The following is a 16,884-nucleotide window of genomic DNA, read 5'->3' on the forward strand; positions in this document are numbered from 1 at the left end:
CCCTTAGGGGAGGCTCTGCCGGATTTTCCGTTGGAGGGTTCGGTAGGGTTTCCCTGGGATCAAGGCTTGTCTAGGGTTCCGGGGAAGGAATTCTGGACGGGTCCTGACAATCAGTGTGGGTGGATGTGCGGCACCAGTAGGCTACCTGATGTCCACTCCCACATCCTCTGAGTATGGATTAGAGGATGATTCAAATATAATAATAATCACTCTCATAATATAGAGGTTTTTCAAGGATCGAAATAACTTTGAAGTTAAATATGCTCAAGTGAGAGTATCCTAGAATAAATGATCTATTAGAAAGCTCTGAACAAAAAACTTCATATTGAGTGTGGTAGCTGAATTGGGGCTAAATTGGAAATTAGGATGGATAACCTCCTGGGAAGCTTTGAACAAAAAATTTCATATCAAATAAGGTGGCTAAATTTGGGACAAAGTCCGTAATTGGAGGCAGGACATTAAAAATGGTATAAGATCCTGTATCTAATTAAAAGTATACCAGCAATGATTCTGAGCCTCAAAGAGAGTGGATTATGACGACTAATGTGGGCAAATTTGGGGCACTGGCATACTATTTAGTATCTAATCCCACATTGTCTAGGCATAGATAAGGAGATGATTCAAATGTAATAATAGTCACTTTCATAACACCAAAACTTTTTTAAAGTAGTTAGCTGCATGATTTGAAAAACTTTAAAATTAAACATGCTTAGGCGAGAGTAATTTAAATATGGATAACTTCCTATGAAACTCTGAATAAAAAAAATATCAACATATTTATTTATCATGCCATGTTTATGCTAGTCCATTTATTTATTGTACCATACCCATATTAGTATGTTTGTGTTCATGCCAACTCATTTTATATTTGTGCCAATATTTTTTTTATTTTTTAATTATTTATTGATTTAAATTATAAATTATATAACGTAAAAATAACAAACAACTTAAATTCTCCACAATAAATTTTTTTTATGATTTACTAGGCAACTAATATTTACATAAAAGAGGAAAAATTACACAATTATTTAATCACATAATTTTTAAGCAAAAAAAAAAAACTTTAAATAAAAAAAAAGTATGATAGTACAAACAACTACAAAATTTAAATTGTAAATAAAGATTAATTTAATAAAGCATTATAATGATTAGTTTGAAAAAAATAACAAAATAATGAAAAATATAAATAAATAAATATAATTTATTATCCAGGTCGGTCGTGTCATGAATTGGTATCGTATCTGATCTATCATGGACTCGTACCGTTTTTAATCAAGTACGGTCCATTACATGTTTCCATACTTGGGCGTAATATTGCACAATTTGTACCATTCCATGCATAGTGTACCCAATTTTAATGTGATGTGCTCGTACTGAACCTATGTTGTCTGGCCCATTTTAACGCCTCTATGCCGGACCATTCTTTGCAGGCTGCAACTCTCCTTGATATTTGATTATAAGTAAAGCTACACAACCAAGAGTCATATATTTTATTCTACGTTCCAAAAATATATATATATATATATATATATTTTACCTTAATTTGATAAATAGGAAATATGGATTTTTATTTTATTTTTTTGGCAGTAGGGAATTATATATCTCAAGTTTTTTTTTTTTTCTCTCTTTTAGGACATATAATTACATTTTTTTTTTTTTTTAATAAGGCAGTTTGGGACAGGTTTGTTGATGAAGTAAGCTAACAAACTTGAATAAAACCCACTTGGTTAACTCCAAAATGCTCTGAAAGTCAAAGGCGTCAAAAAGCTTTTATTAACAAGCTGAAAACCCGCCAGCTTCGCGAATACCAAATGGGCGGATAGCAACGTCTGTCTTCCATCGAAGAAGACGAGGTATTTAATTTTTGCATGAATTAAGGCATCAAAACGTTGCGTTTTAACTTTTAAGCAACAGCCTCTGACAAACTGAACAAACAAAACAAATTGAAACGAAACGACAACGTTTTAAAATAAGTGAAACGGTGCGCATCAGTAAACTGACAAATTTACCAACCAACTTTTAGCCAATCTTGATTGCACATGGCCATCCATAAATTCAGTGTGTTTCATAAATTGCACATGGTCATCCAACAGGGTAATATGGATCAATTTTACCCAATTAATTAATAGAAATTCTTTGGAACCTTACTTTTCTCTATGGTATACTCCAAGTTTTGGATCATTATAATAGTCATTTACCTTCTGAAGGATACAGATATATATTCTGAAAAAATCTCGAGCAAATACTAAAATCGATTAACTACTACCTAAAAAACAAAGCCTAACCTTCATATGTCAACCTTTTTCTCATCACCATAAACCAACCAATTTATATTTACCAAAAAATGATAATAAAAAAATAAAATAAACCAATCAATTTATAGATATAAATTTTCTCTCAAAAAAAACATTATAGATATAAATTTGTTGGGTTCTGAAATATACGCGTGTGGATCCCACCCAATAATTCCACCATGCAAAAACTCTGTTAAAAAAACGAAGTCTAAATTAGGATCTTCATGTATTCTTTAATTATATCTTCATGATTTAATCTACTAAAAAATGATTTCGTTTTTTCCAAGCTTTATATATGTAGTTCTATATTTCCGATTGAAATAGAATATTCTTTAAGCTTTTAAAATTTATTATCAAAAGGAGTTAAATTTAAGGTTTTCATTTAAATAAAGTAACCCATTTTTGGTTGGTTATAAAATAATTTTACTACTTATTAGCTTATTGAAGAAAAAAAAACTGGTAAATTCAAAAATTATGCATATGATATGATATAATCCACAACTTTGAAGTAACTTAAAAGAATAATTTTATCAACAAAGAACCCAGAACCATGATTTGCCAAAAAGAGAAAAGAATAGTACTTCTTGCTCACAGATAATAAATGACTACATAAGAAAAAGAAAATGACAAATTCAGCCAACAAATTTGTCCAAGTAATAAGTTATTTGTATCCCATCTAAATTGATCCTCAAGACTAAAATTTTGGCTCTTCACAACTCACCATAGTATGGACATGAACAATCTTTTGATGCTGAAAAACTGTTGATTACAAATTCATGTCAAAAAAGTAGTCTATGAAAGATTGTCCAACTACCCACTATATGATAGACTTGCACATCCCCTATAGCAAGTTTATATAAATACACATTACCAAAAGATCAGCCATGCACAATCCAAATAGGTGCTGAACTATATTCTCCCACGACAGAATGATGCTTTAAAAGATTTTTCTTTAAGTTGTATATTCCAAGATTAGGAGTTCCATTGATGTCATAATCTGCAAAGTATATTGAATCTTCTTCGCATCCTGGAAAATCTCGAGCACATAATGATATCGAATGGTTTCTACCTAAAAAAAGAGTTTGATGCCCCAAATTTTCTACCTTTTCCCATATTTCTTCAGTCCCCTCATTCTCCTTATTCTCCAACCTATAGACATAAAATTTCCGGGAACCCTTCCTATAAGCAAGCATTATCACTTGCAAAATATCTCCCAGTGATTCCACAATGTACATATGAACAAAACCAGAACAAAAAACTTGGCTACTAAAATCGTACAGTATGTACTTGCCACTAGGTTTAAGAGTAACAACCTTTTTGGGAAAATTAGGATTATTATCATTATTGAGAAAGTCCCAAATTTCTAGTATATGGTCGTTTTTTTTAATGCATAGAGCTGACCATTGTAGCATATTATATCCAAATAGCAATTGGGTAGCTTTTCATTGCCATGGTCACCGAAAGTAGTCCATGACTCGTCTCCTTGCCTATAGAATGCAAGGAATGCAAATCCTGCGTTGAATATATTATTTATAACAACAACAATAAAGCTTTTCGTATGTGATGGATTGGACAAGAGAATAGCTTTAGCATGATATTGTTTTGCAAAAGATGAGACGTAAATCGGCTCATTGAACGATGGAAGTCCGATTAAATCTCTTGTAAAAGGGTTAAGGAAAGATGGCTTATTTGTTTTGTCCAAAAGTATTAACCATCCATATGACGATCCAATACATCCATGAAAACCTCTGAACACGTTGTTGACCTTGCAAACTTGTTCTTCTCTAAAACTTAAGAAAACATTGTTGTCAACCTCTTTGTCTCCAAATGTTACGAAACGGCGAGAATCATGGTCGTCTTGTTTTATTTGGTTACTAGGAGGAAGCATGAGCCATGGATTTTGAAGCGACCGAGAGTAATGCAGAGAAGAAGTATAGGATTTTGGGGCCATTAACCAAAAACGACAAACAGCCTTGAAGTGGAACAAGTCTAACAAAAGAAAGCTTTTTGATAATTAGTTCCAGGAGCTCGATAAGAATATCTGACTGTTTTGATTTTGATTTTTGAGAGATTTTGGCCATTGTTAAAGGGCAGAGAAAAAAGAGGTGAAAAAATAGAGAATCAGATTGAAATTTATTAGGTTTATCATGTTTCAAATGTGTATATATATATATATATATATATATAGAGCAAGAAATTCTCACGAATTGCTTCAATCCTTTGAAATTTAAAAAAGCATTTAGAATTTTATTTTTATTTTTTATCATTCGTTATTAGGCTAGATTGGACTAAGCTATTTCAAATCTAGTCTAATGCCTAGCTGAAACCTTATTGAAGTGGACATAAAATAATCCAGTCAAATCCAGTTAAATTCTCACATCCGAATCTTCCTTACCAGTCATTGAATTGCTTTCAATCGTTGAGATTTGGAGTAGTATTTAGGGTTTATGATTTTTTTATTTATTAATTCCTCATATATGGAGATTTAAATATATATATATATATATATATATATAAATCAGTCCCTAACAGTAGAAGTACTAAACTTTATTATTCAGAAAAGAAAAGAAAAAAAAAAAAAAAAACAACTCTCATGTCCCAATAATTTTCTTCTTTTTTTTTTTTTTTTTTTTTTTATAAAATCTTCTGCCAATTGCCGAATCCCCAAAAAAATCATATTGGAATAAATAGATGAAAACCAAACCAAACCGTTTTTACCCAAAATAATAATAATAATAATAATAGTAAATATTTAAAAAAAGAAAAAAAAAGAAAAAGAAAAAAAAAAAAGAAGCAATGCATTACCACTCAGCGACAAAATACATAAATATGGCAGGCCCATTAATTTACTTTTGATCAAAACGAAGCCTTTGTTACTTATATATAAAGATCACCAGCTGGTTGACAGCATAGTTTACTTGTTTCATGAATGGCGGTGTTGTGCTTTTAGGGAGAATAGGATAGCAGGTTGCCACAAAAAGGAATGCTATCACTGCAATATGCAGATATTGCTCAGTGGCCATTGCCCAATGACATCCAAGTATCATCTCTGTTTCAAATTATTAAAAGAAGAGAGAGAAATAGAGAAAGCATAAAGCTTTTGTTTATGGCAAAACCCTGTTTTTCTCTCCAAAATCACTCTGCAAAGAAAACCTCTCTAATAGACGGAGCAAAACACTTTAGAGCTTGATAGTTGAGAAGGGAACAAGGTTCGTCTTTTCCTGGTATTTTTTTCTCACGGAAAATATTTTGATGAGGAACTCTTTTTTTATTGTTTTTTTCCTCACTTTTTTTAATTTTTTTAATTTTTCAAGTTTTTATTTTTCCTAGTAAACACTATAAGAGCTTCATAGGGAGGAACAAGATCCCACTTTTTCTAGTAATTTTTTCTTTCCCCGAAAACATTTTGATGAGGAACTTCCATTTTTTTTAATTTATTTTTTTATTTTCTGATATGCAGCTATTGTAACTTTCTTGATCTGCATAGTTCCTCTTCTTTTGTGATTGACCTTATTTTGATGGACCTTGGATAAGATCTGTTTGTTTCTTGCAACATATTGAATCTTCAAAACACAAATGCAGTTACGATATCACTGCAATATGCAGATATAGCTCAGTGGCCATTGCCCAATGACATCCAAGTACCATCTCTGTTTTAAATTATTAAAAGAAGAGAGAGAAATAGAGAAAGCAAAAAGCATTTGTTTATGGCAAAACCTGTTTTTCTCTCCAAAATCACTCTGCGAAGAAAATCTCTCTGATAGACAGAGCAAAACACTTTAGAGCTTCATAGTTGAGGGGGAAACAAGGTTCGTCTTTTCCTCGTATTTATTTATTTTTTTTCTCGGAAAACATTTTGATGAGGAACTCTTTTTTTATTGATTTATTTTTTCCTCATTTTTTTTATTTTTTTTTAATTTTTCACATTTTATTTATTTTTTTTTCTAGTAAACACTTTAAGAGCTTCATAGAGAGGAACAAGGTTCCACTTTTCCTCGTTAATTTTTTTTTCCCGGAAAACATTTTGATGAGGAACTTCTTTTTTTGTTTTTTTTTCTCAGTTTATTTTTATTTTTTTAGTTTCCCCACAGTTATTTATTTATTTATTTTTAATTTTCTGACATATGCAGCTAATGTAACTTTCTGATCTGCATAGTTCATCTTCTTTTGTGATTGACCTTATTTTGATGGAACATGGATAAGATCTGTTTATTTCTTGCATTGTATTGAATCTTCAAAGCACATATGCAATGACTTCACCAACAACCCCACCCCCCCCCCCCCCCCCCCCCTTTTCCAAATGTTTTATTATTATAATTATTATTGTAGGTTAATAATTACAGGGGAATAATTAATTAATTTCACATAGATCTCTATTGGCTTATTTTATGTGATTAAATATATTATATTCAAGCTCAACAATTTGCAATGAGTGAAATTTTGCTGTTTTGGAATTGATAATCTCGTCTTATCAATTTGTTTTTATTCATGATTTTTTAAATATATATAAAGAGAGTTTTGTTTTAATACTTACATACAGGGGATGTGATATTGTTCTTGCAACATAGAAGAGGCGGGTACCCCTGCTAGTAACCAATTTAATCTTCATCTTTTATTTTTTATTTTTTTTAATTTATAAAAAGAAAAGAATTTAAAAATCATTCTCACAATAGGAAGATTATTTTTCTTTGAAATTGGAGAGAAACATGCTTGCACATGGAAAATTGATAGAATTGAAACACTACTTGATTAGATCAATCATACAGTTTACTCTGCAATGGATTGTTTTTTTGGCATGCATCTCTATGAAAGGACTCAAAACACAGCAATAGAAATTTAACTTGGATTAATTAGTCATAAAGTTCCTATTGATCAGTTCTAGTTCATATTTTATTATTATTTTTTAATGGCATTATCATATATATGCTCATGTATATATGAAATTGATATTTTGAGGAATATTACATACTATTTAGTCTTGGATGTAACTGAGAATTAACATATACATACATACTTATTCTGAGAAATTAACTGGAGTATAAGAAATTGGTCACTCTATTACCGTGTCATTGGTGAATGAATATAGTAAAACTTATTTTTTCCATACATAGAGAGTAAACTTTTTACCTGGATGCACATTTTTCTAAAACTTGTATTATATATGACAGATTTTCAGGGGATCCTTGTCAACTAGCTTAGCGAAATTCAATGGCTGCTAAGCAAAGGAGTGGCGGGGAAAAAGTAGGGCCAAGCAGAAGTACAAATACTATTCATGAACCAAATTCTTCCAAGACAAAGCCGGTACCACAGTTTTTTGGATGATATTTCAATCCATCCTGGACAGCAAAAAACTGGTGATGGGGGTTCTTCTTTTGCTTTCATTTCTATGTTTGGTTTATGAGAAATGAATAAAGTAAGCGGAACAGAATATATAAACTGTCTTAATTGCTCTTTGCAGAAAATCCCAAAAAAAATTGTGCAGATTTATGGCAGGGGATTGTCTTTAATTGCTTCCATTTCTCTTCCAAATGGTAGCAAGTGGAAGCTTGGTTGGAGAAAGCTAGATTTCCATTGGCTGATGGATGACAAACGTTTACAAGACATTATTCTATCCGTAAGGGATACTGTTTAGTATTTAGATACGAAGAATTTTCAAAATTCCATGTTTATATACTCGATGCCAGCACCACTGAGATAGATTACTTGTACAATGATCAAAACAGTGTTGATTCTGAAGATCAAGAGGTGGAAACTGTAGATGATAATGAAAATGATGACAATGACGACAACAATGACGACAACGATGATGATGAGGAGGAGGATGTATGGGTAGAATAATGAACTAAGGACATCTCACAAAACATGGTCCAATGGATAGCGACGAGATTGCCACGTGTGAATTAAATAACACATCAGCAATAATACTGCGATGGTATAATATCTTGGGGGAAGGGAAATAACTCGGACTCGAAATAGTTCATCTGAAGTGCTCATCCAAGACTGTACTCATTCGAGGTAAATTATCCAAGGTAGTTCGAAATACGACAAAATCCGATGTAATAGTCAAATTACCAAGAAGAATTGCAAAGATTGAAACAACATTCGAATAAATATTGGGATTTTATTAATAAAGACCTTGAAGATCAGGATTCAAACGACTAAGGCAACAACCAAGATCCTCTCGGAAGAAATTCAAGTCAAATTCACACCGGGTCAATAGAACCCCCAAAATCCTCCTGAGAATATGCTTCAAATTTGTTCAAAACATATTCAAACTGTTATAAAGGTGACAATGACACCCTATTCAAGGTACGAAAAAATACACTCTTTCACCTCAACAAAATATATATTTTTGTCTATTTGTGGCCTAACTTGAGTATCAGAGTGCCTTTGGCCGATACCACAGCAGTGCCAAGGTAGCTTTGTCTCTTTTGTTCTTTGTTTTGCAGTTACACACATACATTGCAGTAGCATTATCCTTAGCTCATAGGTCAATCTTTTATTGAGTCAACACCTTGGCATGATCGTACCTAGTAAGAGATAATCTGCTCCATGCCAAGTTAAAGCTTCAAATTAGTGATGAAATAGATCAACCAAAAACAACTCAATAGGTATCCACAGAGAAAGAAGTCATTTGGTCCAGGCTAAACTAAACCGACAAACAGTCTCAGATTGAACAATAAAAATCATAAAAGCTCGATCTAGTGTGCAACCCGAAGGGTTTAACCAGACACAGTCGAGCATCAACAAAAAGAGTTACAATTCATGTCCCATAGAAAGGACATGTAGTCGATTATAAATGCTACAAAATATTTGGAAATAAGATTACGAAAGCCATTTTTCAAGGTTAGTAGATTTAACCTCGGCAAATGAAAAATGGCTACATTCCTGTCTACCAATTTTCCAATCTAAATTGAAAATTAAAGATTATACACTGATTGAATAAAAGTATATTGCAAATATCGGAACAAATATGTGAAACTCAAGGAACATTGATTCTTGTGAAACTCGAGGAACATTGATTCTCTGAATACCCGCCACATCAAGGTTTTCGTCTTCATCGATCAAGTTATCATTTGGAGTCCCAGAAATAGAAGGAACTGAGCCAGTATTGGTCATTTCTGTTTCAGGGTTAGCAGCAAGTTCAGAGTCCCCCATAGGAGTTTCATCATGATTCAGACCCCAAGTCTCCTCTCCACTTTCAATATCGGAAAGATTGAAAATGATATCACTCAACAAAGAAACATCAGGAGATGCAATTGAAGGACCCTCAATTGCATATTTTTTTCTTACACTCGCTCCAGCTGTGACGATATCCTTTATCGGAGTAGTTAGCCTTAATGAGACTTGCTAAGATCATGGCCTTTTTCAAATCCTTATAAAGTTTCAAGGCCTCAGCAGTCTTCACTTCTAGTGCTTCAATAGCATTCTCAGCTGTCACTATTTTTTCTTTCACATGCCTTTTAAGAGTCTTGATTCGAATCGCAGTTTATCCATCTCCTCTTCAACCTTATCAAGCTCTTCTTTAGCAACATTCAAAGCAATTTCAGCCTCATGGTTCTTCTAGGTCAAAGTCAAATTCAAAGAAGTTAACTTTTTCACGTTATCCTCTAGAGGTTTGACTTTATCAGCAGCCACAGTACAATTTTGGGCCATCAAATAAAGATGAGCGGCGGTTTATTTCATGAGCCCAGCAATATTATTGTTTGCCATCCTGTTCTCATCGTCAAGTGGTAGCATTGTTACAGTAACGTTAAGTAGATCCTGATCTGACTTGCTCATTGAAAAACCCTTGGGTAAAGTAATTACAACCTTCTTCCCGTTAGAAGACTCGGATTGAAAAATCCTTCAGAGGTTTCCGACACCCACCCTCAGATCTTACTCTTTTTAGAGGAAGAGCTTTCTCCCCTCTATGCATAAAAGAACCAACTAAGTCTGCCGAGCCAGCGGAAAGATTTGTAGATGTAACTTCAGTTTTGTCGGAAGCTCGAATAGAAGTCGAGACAGCCTAGCGTTTCTCACGTAAAACTTCTTCAACGTGAGATGTCTTAAGAGCTTCTTTCCTTTTTTGCGTCTTGGCTATCTTAGCTTTTTTAATCTTCTGAAGCCTAGATGGATCCATTTTAGCCATGACTCTCTCACTAGCCATGTGAAGACTAGCTTTCTTGAAATTTTCGGTAGTAAGAATTGTGGGTAAGAAAATACTTTCTACTGTTGCTAGCTGGATTGAAGCTGCAATTTGCTCCTCCGAATATTCTGGAAGAGTATTTAAAATAGGATCTGTGAAAGGGGAAGCATGTAATCAGAACCAAAGCAAGAGGTATCTGTATTTGGACAAAGACACAAATAAAGAGAAGTTCACCAAAATGAAAATTCCTATCCATCCTAACTGGCCGCCTCGAATCTAGGTGTGAAGTCCCACATCGATTGGAAAAGGGAACGAAACACTCCTTATAAGTGGGTGTGGATACATTTCCCTTGAGAGGCCTTTTAAAACCTTGAGGGTTGGGTTGTAAGAAGATTTTCCAGGCCCAAAGAGGACACTATCTCATGCGGGTGGTCTGGGCTGTTACAGATGATATCAGAGCCAGTACCTGGATCGGTGTGCCAGTGAGGACGTTGGACCCCAAGGGGGGTGGATTGTGAAGTCCCATATCAGTTGGAAAGGGGAACGAAACACTTCTTATAAGTGGATGTGGATACCTTTCCCTTGAGAGGCCTTTTAAAATCTTGAGGGCTGGGTTGTAAAAGGATTCCCCAGGCGCAAAGAGGACAATATCTCATGCGGGTGGTCTGGGCTGTTACACTAGGACCTCACAACCCCACTCGCCCGAAACAAAGAAATACTTCTTCTTCCAATATTTATCATCAGAAGAAGTCTCGGTGAATAATTTCTTATTTCAGCAGGCATGCAAGATATAACGGTGATAATTATGAGAATTCTCTCTTACTTCGTACCACAATAAGAGAGTATTTGTGTTCAGTTTAATGTTATAGAAATTAATCAAAATCTGGGTCGCTAAGAGGATACACCATGTGTTACGCATCAACTGACTAAGGGAAAGGTTGAAATACGAAAGGAACTCACGAATGAATGAAGGTAGAGAAAAACGAAAACCTAAGTCAAGAAAATATTCATACATGCATATATACCCAAGCCGGTTTAAAGCCGCACGTTCATCATTTTTAGCCAGCGATAACCTGACCGAATTAGGTATCATATATTTGGCTCGGATATTACTTAACTCATCTATGGATGTATAAACAGATTTAAAACTAGATGGATCGATTTTCTTACCCTTGACCGAAGGAAAGAATTCGTCTTCCTCTTCATTGTCTTCTAAATCTTCGGAGGAATTGGATCGTGAGTATAGTTAGTTTTAGTTTCAGCCCAAGAGGTGTATAAGTCATCACTAGAAGAAGAGGTGTCACTACTATTAACAAGGGGATCTCTGTACTTAGTAAAAGTTTCAGTATTATCTTTTGGATTCGACATTCTAAGCTAATGAGAGAGACAAATACACAACGCATAATGATGGAAAAGCAGAATGAAAATTAGAAAACTAACCAAGAAGTCAGAGGAAATCTTCAGAAAGCACCAAAGGCAAAAGCAATTTGACAAAGAAGGAAAGTAAAAAACTAAGGACCTATACCAGATTTTCTCCAGTCGGCATAAGTTGCAGGAAAGAAATATTAAATTTTTTGCTAGGGCTCCACAAAATTTTGAAGTACGAAATAAGAAGAAAAGCTCCTTATACCTTTTGTTAAAGTTTATGACCATCCTTTTCGCATCCAACGGTTTAGAGTGAAAACATTGTTTCCAAGAAAGTTGAAAAGACATTTTGGATTTTTGGCGAGCATGTAGAAGTGAAAAGACACCAATAAACGAGGTGCCTTAGTGGGATTATAACTTTTATAAGTGACGTAGTCTTTCACTCACAAGAGTTCGGGGGGGCTAACTATATGGGTAGAATAATGAACTAAGGACACATTACAAAACATGGTCCAATGGATAGCGACAACATTGCCACGTGTGAATTAAATAACACATCAGCAATACTGCGATGGTACAATATCTTGGGGGAAGGTAAATAACTCGGATCGAAAATAGTTCATCTGAGGTGTTCATCTGAGACTATACTCATCCGAGATAAATTATTCGAGGTAGTTCCAAATACCACAGAATTCGATGTAAAAGTCAAATTACCAAGAACAATTGCAAGGACTGAAACAACATTCGAATAAATATGGGGATTTTATTAATAAAGACCCTAAAGATTAGGATTCAAACGGTTAAGGCAACAACCAAGATCCTCTTCGAAGAAATATAAGTCAAATTCAAATCAGGTCAACAGAACACCCAAAACCCTCCTGAGAATATGCTTCAAATTTGTTCAAAATATATTCAAACCGTTATAAAGGTGACAATGGCACCCAGTTCAAGGTATGAAAAAATACACTCTTTCACCCCAACAAAAATACATTTTTATCTATTTGTGGCCTGACTTAAGCAGCGGAGTACCTTTGGCCGGAACCACACCAGTGCTAAGGTAGCTTTGTGATCTCTTTCTTCCTTGTTTTACAGTTTCATGCAAACATTGCAGCAGCATTATCCTCAGCTCATCAATCAACCTGTTATTGAGTCAACACCTTGCCATATAAGCATTTTGGTTAGCTGGAAGCTATTTGAATTTCGACAGATGCATGTATGAATATTTTCTTGACTTGTGTCTTCATTTTCCTTTGCCTTTCGTGAGTTCCTTTTATATTTTAACCTTTCCTCTAGTTAGTTGATGTCTAACACATGGCGTATCCTCTTAGCAATCCAGATTTTGATTAATCTCTGTAACATTAAACTGAACGTAAATACTCTTTTATTGTGGTACGAAGTAAGAGAGAATTCTTAAGACTATCACCATTATATCTTGCATGCCCGCCGAAATAAGAAATTATTCACCGAGACTTCCTCTGGTGATAAATATTGGAAGAAAAAGTATTTCTTTGTTTCTGGCGAGTGAGGTTGGGAGGTCCTAGATTCGAGGCCAGTTAAGACGGATTGAAATTTTCATTTTGGTGAGCTTCTCTTTATTTGTGTCTTTATAAAAAATACAGATACCTCTTGTTTTGGTTTTAATTACATCCTTTCCTTTTCACAGATCTTTCTTTAAATACTCTTCCAGAATATTCGGAGGTACAAATTGCAGCTTCAATCCAGCTAGCAATAGTAGAAAGTCTTTTCTTACCCACAATTTTTACTACCAAAAATTTTGAGAAAGCTGGTCTTCACATGACTAGTGAGAGAATCGTGACTGATATGGATCCATCTAGGCTTCAAAAGATTAAAGAAGCTAAGAAGGCCAAGATGCAAAAAAGGAAAGAAGCTCCCAAGACATCTCACGTCGAAGAAGTTTTACATGAGAAATGCAAGCTGTCTTGAATTATATCCGAGCTTCCGAAAAAACTCAAGTTACATCTGCAAATCTTTCTGCTGGCTCGGTGGACTTGGTTGGTTCTTCTATTCGTAGAGGGGAGAAAGCTCTTCCTCCAAAGAGAGTAAGATCCGAGGGTGTCAGAAACCTATGAAGGATTTTTCAATCCGAGTCTTCTAATGGGAAGGAGGTTGTAATTACTTTTCCCAAGGGTTTTTTAGTGAGCAAGTCAGATCAGGATCTACTTAATCTTACTGTGGCAATGCTACCTCCTGACGACGAGAACAGGATGGCAAACAATACTACTGCTAGACTTATGAAACAAGCCACTACTCTTCTTTATTTGATGGCCCAAAACTGTACTGTGGCTGCTGATAGAGTCAAACTTCTAGAAGATAACGTGAAAAGGTTAACTTCTTTGAATTTAACTTTGACTTAGAAGAACCATGAGGCCGAAATTTCTTTGAATGTTGCTAAAAGAAGAGCTTGCTAAGGTTGAAGAGGAGATGGATAAACTGCGATTCGAATTCGAGACTCTGAAAAGGTATGTGAAAGAAAAAACAATTATAGCTGAGAATGCTATTTAAGCACTAAAAATGAAGATTGCTAAGGCTTTAAAACTTTCTAAGGATTTGAAAAAGGCCATGGTCTTAGCAAGTCTCATTAAGGCTAACTACTCGAACAAAGGATATCGTCGCAGCTGGAGTGAGTGTAAGAAAAAATATGCAATTGAGGGTCCTCCAATTGCATCTCCCGATGCTTCTTTGTCGAGTGATATCATTTTCAATCTTTCTGATATTGAAAGTGGAGAGGAGACTTGGGGTCCGAATCATGATGAAGCTCCTGTGGGGGACTCTGAACTTGCTGCTAACCCCAAATAGAAATGACCGATACTGGCTCTGTTCCTTCTAGTACTACGGCTTCGAATGATAACTTGATTACTTTTAATTTGGCGGATCCGAAGTCACCTATCATGATCGATGAAGACGAAAACCTTGATGTGGCGGCTGGAAATCCTAAGCTTGCATGATTTTTTTTTTTTTTGGGATAATGTTTGGACAAATTCAAATTTTGATTATTGTGTTTGTTGATAAACACAATTTGTAGCTTTTTTGTACTTGCAGATATATATTATCGTTATCTTGGTTTGAATTTTGAGTTATTGACTCCTTTATTTGCTTTAAAATTTAAACTCCTCTTGAAGCTGTTTATTTATAGCTAGTGTTGCCATGTCGAACTTGTCTAGCTTTTTTAACAAATGACTGGTTTCTGTTTTATTATTCAATCAAGCTTTTGATTTACCAAAATGCGATGGAGCTTTTTAAGAAGTTCCACATTTTGCTCTTGTGCTTGTTTGGATAATAAAATAATAACCAGATCTTTCAATTTGCGATCTTCTGCGAATAAATTTCATATAGTATATGGCACTTTCAAAGCTTGATTGGATAATAAAAATACTGTTAGAATGTTCTTTTGAAGATCATTGCTTCAGTTTCAAATGGCCCTTCTTCGAGTTTCACGAATATATTTTGAAGGAGGCTCCGAAGTTCTAAGTGTTTTGGGCGGCTCTTCTCTGAGTTTCATGGGTGTCATTTAAGAAGGCTTCGAAGTTTCAAGCATCTCAATTCTTCAGCAAGAAGAGATCCAATTGATAATTGGATCCGCTTATCTGCCTTAGGGTGGAAAATTTTTGTCGTTTGATCCCCGTAAGTGGTTCCGAGCAGCTGGTAAAATTGTATGGCATTTAAGTTGCTGCTGTTTTGTAGCTTTCCGCTTAGAAATTTGTCTTTTTGTAGAAGATTTGTAGCTTTTAGGAAATACTCATGCTTACTATTGTAATTGAGCATGCAAGCTAATTTTGTACCTTGATTTATTCATTAACAAAATAAAATCTTTATATTCATTCGAACGTATTTGTTCCGATATTTGCAACATACTTTTATTTAACCAGTGTCCGATCTATAATTTTTAATTTAGATCGGAAAGTTGGTAGATAGGAATGTAGCCATTTTCCATTTGCTGATGTTAAATCTACCAACTTTGAAAAATGGCTTTCGTAATGTTATGTTCAAACATTTTGTAGCATTTATAATCGGTTACTTGTCATTTCTGTGGGACATGAATTGTAACTCTTTTTGTTGATGCTCGACTATATCTGGTTAAACCCTTCAGGTTGCACACCAAATCGAGCTTTTATGATTTTTATTGTTCAGTCCGAGACTACTTGTCGCTTTAGTTCAGCCTGGACCGAATGACTTCTTTCTCAGTGGGTACCCATTGAGTTGTTTTTGGTTTATCTAATTCGTCACTAATTTGAAGCTTTAACTCGGCATCGAGTGGACTATCTCTTACAAAATATGAGCCTTGGGTCATCTAATTTTGGTCATTATATATAGGTTTTTTTGCTGAAAGCTTTCTCTCAAGATTTCTCATCCACTTTTTGAAAAGCTCCCCTTTTAAACCATTTCATAAAATGCATATTTGTTACACCAAAAAGTGTAATTAAACAAATAAAATTGTCCATCGAATAAGTCAACAATAATTAATTGTAACAATCAACACAACTTCCACAAATTTAATCAAGCATTAAGACTGTATGTTAAACATTTAATCCACCATTTTAAGTCTTAAACCCCCATGCGTATCTACGACCATGTATACCAACCATATTATTTACTAGGTACTACCATATGGTTCTTAGCATTTCAAGAGACCACAAGTTAGTGAGTGAAGGGGGAAAAAATTCATCACTACCTTTTAGCATTCTAAATGCATCGTGGTAGGAATCTTATCATGACTTTCCTAGGATTCCCTACTAGAACCTTAGGCTAGCCTTGATTTGAGAAACCACATCGGAAAGTCTATTGTAAATCCGACAACATTTTTCCTAAAATTGGACTTACCCTAGAAATACCCTATACAAAAAATATACTCTAAAGGTTCAACCGCCTTATTTCTCCCCCATTATTACACAATTTTTCTATAAGATTATAACAATCTAAAAAAAAAAAAAATTATAATAAAGGAATTAGGCACAAAATAATAATTAGTAATAAAGAATATCTAATGGATCAACACATCCACAATTCAATAAAAAATTATTTTAAGAAACAAAGGTAATACATATGTAGAAGTAATAATAATAATACATAGATATAGAA

General features: G+C 34.2%; 1 long non-coding RNA gene across 1 annotated transcript; it reads left to right on the forward strand.

Annotated features, from left to right (window-relative positions):
* Positions 1-5,231: 5,231 nt before the first annotated feature.
* On the forward strand, positions 5,232-8,426 carry LOC112492284 (uncharacterized). The gene is made up of 5 exons (XR_009638238.1): positions 5,232-5,503; positions 5,755-6,103; positions 7,463-7,648; positions 7,753-7,908; positions 8,018-8,426. It is a non-coding gene; the product is annotated as an uncharacterized LOC112492284 (long non-coding RNA).
* Positions 8,427-16,884: the final 8,458 nt, after the last annotated feature.

The sequence above is a fragment of the Ziziphus jujuba genome, chromosome 3 (genome assembly GCF_031755915.1).
Source record: "Ziziphus jujuba cultivar Dongzao chromosome 3, ASM3175591v1".
Lineage (NCBI taxonomy): Eukaryota > Viridiplantae > Streptophyta > Magnoliopsida > Rosales > Rhamnaceae > Ziziphus > Ziziphus jujuba.